Here is a 10288-nt window from a genome sequence, read left to right as displayed (position 1 = left end):
GTGTTGTTGATTAATTGTTTATGTGCTGCATTAATTTTTGTTCAAGACTAATTCACCCCCCTCTCAGTCCTGCCTTGGGTTCAACATCTTCAAATTATCTTTGAATGATAGTATTGTTGATCTCATATGTTTGCACAAAAACAAGTAGTAATATGGTTGTTATCACATAGATTTGCACCCTCACTAACTTATCAGCTCAACGACCTAGTGAAACATGGAGTCACTCCAGGGTGTATGGGTTGCTCGTAGGTTGGAATGAATCTCTAGAGTGGGATATTTCTACTAGTACTATCACCTATAGTAACCTACTCTACTACTTTTCTAAGAAAAGTGAGAAGAAAATCTTAAAATGAAACCCTATAGCTATGATGGTGATGCACCAATTTTATGATATTCATACTTGCACAATTGGTGTCTTCACACATAGTAGATAATAATAAACTATTCAATACACAACTTTTTTTTTTTGATAGGTAATTGGCCGAAGCCTGAATAGCTTTTGACTGGAGCTATGAACCAGTGGGGACACAGTAGGGGGCCCCATCCCCATTACATATCTTTGAACTATTATTATTATTATTATGTTTGATTAGATTGACCCCAAGACCTTCCCCATCCTATGGAAGGCCAAGAGTCACAACTTAGAATTCCACTTTAGATGTCCCTATTGGGAATTGAACTTGGGTCTCCACAATGAGAACCCAGTGTTTTAACCAGTTAAGCTCAACCCCTTAGACTATCTAATACACAACTTTAATGCTCTTTAATACTCATAAATTTATTGTTTTATAGAAATATTTGATTTTTTGACAATATCAGGAAGGAGAAAAATAATTTTTTTCTCGTAACTAGTGACTAACTCGCTATAAAACATACCACAACCTCTATGAAATATGCATTTTTTATTTCTAGGTTCTGGAAATGAGACATTCAAATTAGGATTTGATTTAAATTATAAAATTAAACACCAATCATCAATTGCACACAAAGTCATTGTTGGCAAGAGACAGTGTTCTGGTGAATATTAATGCATAGAAGATGCTTAGGGGTTGTCATTAATGGCAACTCAGTTCATAAATCACATCCGATGTACATAGATTTGGTCTACCGAAAGTCGTATTATTCATAAGGCATAAGTCTAGAAGGTGGAACACAGTAACCAGTGGAATGTGTATATCCTGATTTTGGATGAATAATTTTGGTTGTGGTGATTGAGGCAGTTGATTCGAGGTTTGAAGCAGATTATTTCATGATCCTGATATTTGGTGTTGATTCATGAAAAAGTCTAAAGGTCCAGTATCTAGTAATTTAGTTAGAGAAGAGTTATTTTGGTGTAACGTGTGTTGCAGATTTCTTGGGTTGATTTCGGTGATTGGTTTCGTGTTTGAGGTGATTGGGATGACTTATGGGAAGCTTATTATCTTCATGTTTAGGTCTGCATTTGGATTTGTGGATGGATTGAGCCGACTTGGTAATACACATTTCATGTTGCATGTTATGCGGTTTTTGGAAGTCGACATGGTAAATGATTCTTTTTGTTGGTGCGGATATATAAGATCGATATGGATGAGAATTTTGGTGCATGAAATGAGTGAAAGTTGTTTGTATGAGAGAATGCATGAAGTTTGGTGGTCCGATGTATGACAAAGTAGGAAAAAAGAGTAGAGAGATAGATCAGTTGTAGAAGATAATCTGAGCCTAACCAGAACTACATTTTGGCATATGTAGATGCTATACTTAAGTTCATTCATTTTTGTAATCTATTGTAATAGGTTGTAAGGCACTGAGCCTTCCTATGGGTTGTAGCCCTTTTGTATTTGAGTAGTAAGCTCTAGGCAGTGTTCCTAAATGCAAGTACATTCTCTGAATGCAATATTATTATACTTCTGGCCATAATATAATAATATTGTGGGTTCAAATCCCACCATGGTTTTTCCCTTTCTGGGTTTCCACGTAAAAATATTGGTGTTATGGTTTTGTGGTTAATTGTTTTATGTTTCTGCATTTCACTTTCATTCTTAGGAATCTGATGGTTTAAGAATCAGGTTAATAAGTTTGCAAATTACAAAACATTGATTCACCCCCCCTCTCAGTGTTCATTGGTTCCAACAGTAACAGCCATGTGGAAGGAAAAATACTAATTTTTATTGTTGAAAGGTGTCCTTTATAGTAGTACACATGTGAAAAATGATTGATTTCTCTTTGTAAAAATATTTTTTAAAATGTACATTTTAGTCTATAAGATTGGTTTTTTGAGTTATAAAAAAAAATTATATCAGAAATAACCTTAGAAGTTACAATTCCTATAGAAGAAGACTCTATCAAAATCTACTCTTCGCATACTATATCATCTATGAAACTACTTCATCTTATTTAGGAACAAGATTTGAAGGAAGATGGCATGTGTTGGCCTATTTGGATGACTCAAACCAGCTCTTGAGCATTGGAAAGAGTTCATCTTCATTTTGGCTACTTGGAGTGCACTTAGGTGTCCTTGGAGTAAGACAGCTTTGACTTTTCCTAATTGATTTGCTATATCTTCTCTCCACTTGTCAATAACCCCCCAAACTGATCCGTAGATGCTTGCAATTTGTCTCCACTCCCTTAAATATGTGGATGCATAGCCAAACTACTTCCTATATAATTGGATAAGTTTTCAATAATGTTTAGTAGTGCCTAGATCATTGGAACAAACCTTTATGACTAGCTATCCAACTCCCAACTACTACAATCCTATTTATATGGCATATTATTAAAGGATTGGAGATTATGAATTCCTTAAGTAGGCATGGGAGATCCTCATAGAAAGATATGAAACTTATCATCTTTAGGAGCCTTTGGTCTTCATCTTCTTACAACAACTACCTTGTTTTCTATAAACCTTTCTATATCAAGTTATGACTATGCCATTTCATATTAATCTCTTATCTTTCACTTTTTGATCACTATCTTCAAAACAAAAACTATACTTTGATAAGGTTTGTGCATACATTCTTGACTATCACTAAAAGCCTATACTAGGATAACCTTTTAAACTACACTTTCATGATACCTTGATGTCCCTTCTAGATTGTCATGTTATCCTTCAATTACTAACAACTCTACTTTCTTTATTTTAACATCAACATGCATACAGTTAAGGTTTTGAAATCATTGTGATGGTGATACTTTCATGTGTGATTGTTATGCATTGATACCCTTAGGTATCTCACTATCAAGTAATGACTATGAATTGTTATTATAGATATCACTATTAACTAGTTCATGAGCACTATCTTACTATTTCATGACCCCTACCATATACTGCCCTCATGAATGCATTTAGGATTGTAGGATATCTAGACTTCCTTTTAACTGTCTTGCCACTGTAAAGTTCACAATAATTTAGTCACACGTTCTTGCCTTACTTAAACTTGTCTTAGTTATGGTTTGTAGGTTGTCATCTTGATGATCATGCCTAAAGGTTGTATCCTTGGACTAATTTTTTATTGTTTGAAGACCATTATGATGATTATGAAAATCATTAGAACTATCTTCTATGTTTCTCAAAACCCTCTATCATTATTTTTAAGTACATTGCATAAGGTTGTCTTCTTGTGGGATATGGACTACCCTTTAAAAGACTGCATGCACCTTCCTCTTAAAAGACCCTACCAGTCATGTTTAAAAATAGTCTCATTTGAATTCTCATAAAATATCAACAAACAAACCCCATGGTTAACACTATGATAGTTTTCATAGGTCATTGTGTTGACTGCAACTTGAGGAAGACCTTTTATAGTGTTAACCCTTCATTCACAATTATGAAGCTCACCTTTATCATTAATCATTTTTTATATCTACAAGCTTCATGATCACTACCATAAATGTTGAATTATCCTCATTGTTCATGACCTATAACCTTATTCATTGACTGCTATTATTTTCTATAATATTGTCACTGTTAATTTGAAACTTGCCTCATCATGATTGACTCATGTCTCATTCACTATGTCTTAGCACTTGCCTCTTCCAATTATCATACATGATTGGCATACTTGTTCACTATAGCCTCAACTTATAATTTCAACAATATTTATCCAATGTCACCTAGCTATTCACTCTCATTTGATCGGCATGTATCATTATTCCTAACTATAAACAACATTATCTTATGATGGTTGTTGCTCATTATTGCCTATATTGATGTTTTACATTCTTGATTTTCCAAATTGATAATTTCTCTAAACTAATCTATAATAATGTATGTATCTTCAACATATCATCTTCTTTATCTCCATCACAAGAATCTTCTCCATGTGTTTGGTGGTAGACCTCTTTGACATGCCCTTTGAACTGTCATAACCCATGTTTTCATGTAAAGACACTCTATTCATATAATTTTGGGGTTTCCCTAACTATATTTGGATAGTATAATATCATACTTGGAGATTACTTAGGAAGCACAAACTTAGAAAGAATCTAAAGAGTTTGGCTCTAGAAATTGTGCATAACTTAGAATAAAATTTTAAGCTATGCACATTAGTAGAATAGCTCACACTTGTGACATAGAAGATGATTGCTTTAGAGACTAAAACTACATATTTTTTATGTTCTTGTAAAATATGCCTATTAGAAAGTATTCTACCCCCATAATCCCATATTGTAATGCCCTACAAAGGAACCCTAGAGGACAAGATCAAAGAAACCAAGAAATACATGGAATTTTATTTTATAAGTAAGAACATACACATGAACTAAGCTAACATCTCAAGATAAGATCATCATTCATCAACAACTACACATTGTGGAAGACTAAATATTCAATAACACCATCAAAACTATCTAACTCACTCTAGCCTAACATAAGACACCTCTAAGGGTTCCCAGATGTCATTACTTGCAACAACACCCAAACAACTAGAACACGAGATGACATTGGGAAATGACTATATAAACTTCCAAATCTACTAAAGACATCTACATCATTTTAATGAGCCAATTGAAGTGTTTCTACAGTAACACTTTAAATAGAGTCAAATGAGATGCATACATAATCATGTTGGGTGGCTAGTTCCAACACCAGTCTACCTATGTCTACTCTAATCATATCAATATGTTCTATTACATAATTCTTCACTAGAGTGTTCTTAATACATAATTCTCAAATGATTAGCATTCTCAATGAAACTTATATTTACTTATACAACTTGCAATGAAGAAAGAGGAAGAAGATCAAGAGAGGAAAAAGGTGAATAAATTATTTGAGGTGCTCATGAGAAAGGTCCATTGGTCCCAAACAATGGTGTAAAATACCATGCGACAATGTGGTACTCATAGGTCCACCCCACTTGGCTCATGGAGATAGTGACAAGGCCCAAACCCTCAAGAAAGGCCAAAATAATACAATAGGTTTTTTACACTCACATAATACACAAAGCATACATGGCACAACAAAGTATATTAACAAACAATGCATTATCCATGATAAGAATGATACTCCATTATGAGGCCACCATAGGCTCACTAATCAATCTATAATATAAATAAATGATAGCGAGAACAATAGGGAAGTGTCATCACATAGCACCAATAGCTCACATGAAGTTCAAGAGATCCTCTCATGTAGATGAGGAGCCTCTTAACATCAACCATCTCTCATGGACGACCCCATCCTTCCAACTCATCCCAAGCCTATAGAAGCACTTATGCATGAGGGGAAAGTACACATACTAATAATACACAATCCATTATCTCATATTATCTCAATCATATATTTCACATTAAGGTCCACTTCCCAACTATCTCCATCAACTAAAACCCTAGGCTCATCGTGCTCATCATGAACACAAAAACTCAAATGCAGTCACATGTGAAAACACAAGGCTTATAAATCACCATTAGTTTCTATTCAATAAATAATCATTTATTTTCATTGCTCATATGATGAACTATCAATTCACTCCACCCAAGAGGACATGGGTCAAACATCGAATGCAACTTTTCAATGCAACAATGGTCTTGGCAACCAAAGCCACTCTTAATCGCATATAAGAACAATGCATAGGTGCATATTAATATTATCATAATACATCTCAATAGATCACTTTTCAGAAGGCGTAACAATGTCATTACTCAAGAAGCAACCTCAAGGTCTCCTAATCATGAATCTGATCCAAAATTGATCTCAATATAGAAATAAAATGCAAATTCCCTATGGAATATCATGGAGTCATGCCTTGGAATCATATTTCATCTCACTCAAAGCTAATATGATCTAAAACTAAAGGCAAACAAGAAGGATAACCCAACGAGTCAACGAAGAGGGTCAAACACCAAAAATTCAATTTAGGACAGCCAAGTACATGACTCAAATTGCAAATTCCTAAATCTAAAAGAAAATACACAATCCAAATAGTAATTTCATAATTCCACTATTAATTGTGTAACTAAATCAGAAATTGCATAATCCAAACTACGATTGCACAATTTCAATCTTCAATTGCATAATTTTTCTCTTAATGCAAGAATCGGCTTTGAAAAATCAACTAGGGCATCGATTTTCAAATTTAGGATGCGTGAAAGACCTAATAAATGACAACCCCATTTGATAAAGCCTTCAATACATCCCAAAAATACAATCACATCATCCAAACAAGGATCCCAAAGGAAATTGGGTATCATTTACCCAAGAACACCCCGATTGCATAAAAAATCCCAATATACATACAAATTTAACAATTAAACACTAAGGAAATCAAAATGTGATCAAAACTTAATTATTGATGCATAAAAAACATCCAAGGAGGATTCAAATTGAATAAAAATGAAAAATTAGTATTCAAAACATTCTCATATTATAACCTAGACATCACCATATGCATATAAATAGTCGAAGTGTTAAAACCATTGGAAGGGGATTTTAACATCACATGCATTCTCATATATTTTAATGGTGTGGTATATTCCCTTTCCCATTTAAACATAACCATATTACTTTCAAATAATTAATGCATTGATAACAATATCAACATAATTGTAATCACTAGATCAAGCATATCTCTATCTACATTGATTATCAAAATATACTTACTTCATTTGCCTCTAAGAGTAGGCTCAATATCATGATACCTTCCTTGCCACGTTAGGGTTAGAGGGGTATTACATCCTCCCCCTAGGACTCGACTTACTCTTGGAAGTTGCAAGGCTAAGATGGAAACATAGCACACATTACTTCTAAAATTTCTTTAACCAACATCAAATATGAGTCCATCTCCTACATGTATGCAAAAACATAGATAAATTTCCCATTAAATGGTTAGCCAATATGTATAAACATCCAAAACCATCCATCCTCTTTAATTTCCTATATTTTCAACTTAAAGCATGATAGTATAACAATATTTTTTTCCATTCGTCAATAATTTGAAATTAATGCATTACTCAATGTAAGAAACAAGACACGTCATTTTTCTCTAATTTGATTTTATTTTACACACCAACTGACTCAATTTCATCCAATTTTCCATCTTTTTCCTCAATTTAACATAAAGAAAGTGCATTATACTACTCAATACTCTTCAAAGCATGTGCAAATACGAAATCTATCTCAACATGGGTAAAAATATCCCTCCACATGTTGGATCACATAAGTATACATATATATCATACATCAATAATCATAAATTTACTAATAATATGACCAATAACTATGGGGATTAGGATAAACACATATGAACTACACAAATTAGTCCATCATATGGGGAAGCAGTGAGTACTTTCCTCATGAAGTGGAAGATAACATTGCCTCATGCCACCATTATTCATATGCTAGTCCATAAAACCTAAGTATTTTTGTTGTTGCTACTACCCCTTAACATACTAACTTATCAGCAACCCGTGGGTTGGCACTCAATAGGGTTACAAACAAGAAAACAAACACATAGATGGTACGATATTCCCATACCCATAAACCAAATATAACCTCTGTCTATGGGTGAATACTTCACCATACCATAAGTACACCATGAAAGTACTGGTTATTTACAACATGCAACATAGGCACTAGTACTAGATGCTCACATTCACAAGGAGAACTTTTCTAATAACAATATCATTATTTTGAATGAAATCTCATTACGTTTTGTAGGAAGAAGAAAAAATTACTACCACATTTCCAATTACAACTACTCCCAACGTCCATGATATTTCTCTTTTTAAAATAACATTACATATCACTTGTAATTTCTTGATCAATATTTTCATAATTCACTTTTCTCATCATAGCATGAAGCTAACTACCAATTTCATACTCATTATAAATTTCACTTCCACTTTTGCATGGCATCGCACTATTTCATATCATATGCAAGTCAAAACTTATCTCTTTTCGATGCACAAGATACTAGCATTTATAAACATGATAATTTTTTAAAACCTATATGAAATTCCATTTATTAATAACATGTTATACAAAAATTCATTTCACTAAGAGTTCATTGAATGAGCACACTTCTCAAATTCCAATTAAGGGTAATAACATCATTTTTTAATGTATTTACTTGATCGTACACATCATCCATATTTTGTCAAAAAGGCATATAGAACTCTTACCAAGCTAAAGGCATTCAAATTTACAAAACAAGCAAGGCCATGCAAGGATGGCTTAATTTTATATACACAATCTATATCATACAATGCATCAACTTTAACATACATTCTACACTTGCATTTTAATACGACATACTAATTCAATCTTTTATGTGATTCATTTGTTATTATCCATCCAATAACATTATATCAAATTTGCTCATTTATCCAAAGTCATGAATGAAATTTGGGGACATAGGTCCTTTTACCCAAGATTTACTCTATTCAAACATTCTTTTCATACAAACAAGATCATAATCATGAATGAGCAACAATCATTATAATAGATACAAAAAATACCACTAATTAGTATTCTTATTAATCACATATCAAAGTAGGAAAAAGAAGTGGGGAGGGGGGGGGTGGGGGGGGGGGGCGCAGAGAGATACTTATCAAGCAATATATTCTAATTAAGTTCATCATATAAGCATCATGATCCACACTAAAGAGAATTCATACATGTTCCTTTGCACACAAGCACTTCATTTCATTAATCATAAGGGAAAAAATCCATCATTTCAACATAATAAAGCTAATAAGAATGAACACATCACATCACATCATCTCATGCATACATGGCATCAACAATAAGGAATACATGCAATTTTCCATTTTATTCTAATAGCATAATATTTCATTAGTTCAATACTATCTTTGCATCCATTTAACACTGATAATCACAAGAGTATCTCAAGGTCACTCAAAATCAAATCATCAACTACATGCAATAAAGAGATATAGTACAAGGAATGAATACACATGATCTCAAATAAACATTCATAATCCATGAAGAGAATGCACAAAATAGAAGCATTATGAGCAACTCAAAGGTCTCCATGACCTTCAACAAATATGAATCAAAGGGAACAAGCAAGGGTACATTAGGAAACATGGATGTCACCTACAACCTACAACCATACTAAGGCTCACTAAGCCTAGGAGGTTGCTTCCTCCACAAACAAGGAATAGGGGTTGGTAATCCTCAACCCTCTATCACCATACTAAGGCACATAGGCAAGAAGCATTGTGACTAAATTGTCGTAATAAACACATCACACAAAACCATGGGCAAAAATATTAATCTAGAGATCCCAGTGCTACAACATGGGCTCTAATACTAGATGTAATGCCCTACCAAGGAAACCTAGAAGAAAAGTGCAAAGAAACTAGGAAAAACATGGATATTTTTTAATAAGTGACAACATACACATGAACTAATCTCAGATCTCAAGATAGGACAATGATTCAGCAACAACTACACATTAGAAAACTAATTATTCAATAACACCATCGATACTATCTAACTCACTCTAACCTGATACAAGACACATGTAAGGGTTCTCAGATGTCAATGTTTGCAATGACACCCAAATAACCAAAACATAAGACAACACTGGGAGATGACTAAATCAATATCTAAATCTACTCAAGACATATATGTTCATTTCAATGCACCAATTTAAGTGTTCCTATGATAACATATTAAAATAGAGTCAAATGAGATTCATACGCAATCATGTGTGGTAGCCAGTTTCAACACCAATCCACCTAAGTCTACTCTAATCATATCAATGTGCTATATTAAATCATTCTTCACTAGGATTGTTCTTAATATATAATTTTCCAATTATTACAATGATCAAAGCAAACTATATCTACT

The sequence above is a fragment of the Cryptomeria japonica genome, chromosome 10, assembly GCF_030272615.1.
Source record: "Cryptomeria japonica chromosome 10, Sugi_1.0, whole genome shotgun sequence".
Lineage (NCBI taxonomy): Eukaryota > Viridiplantae > Streptophyta > Pinopsida > Cupressales > Cupressaceae > Cryptomeria > Cryptomeria japonica.
This window is presented reverse-complemented; position numbering follows the sequence as displayed.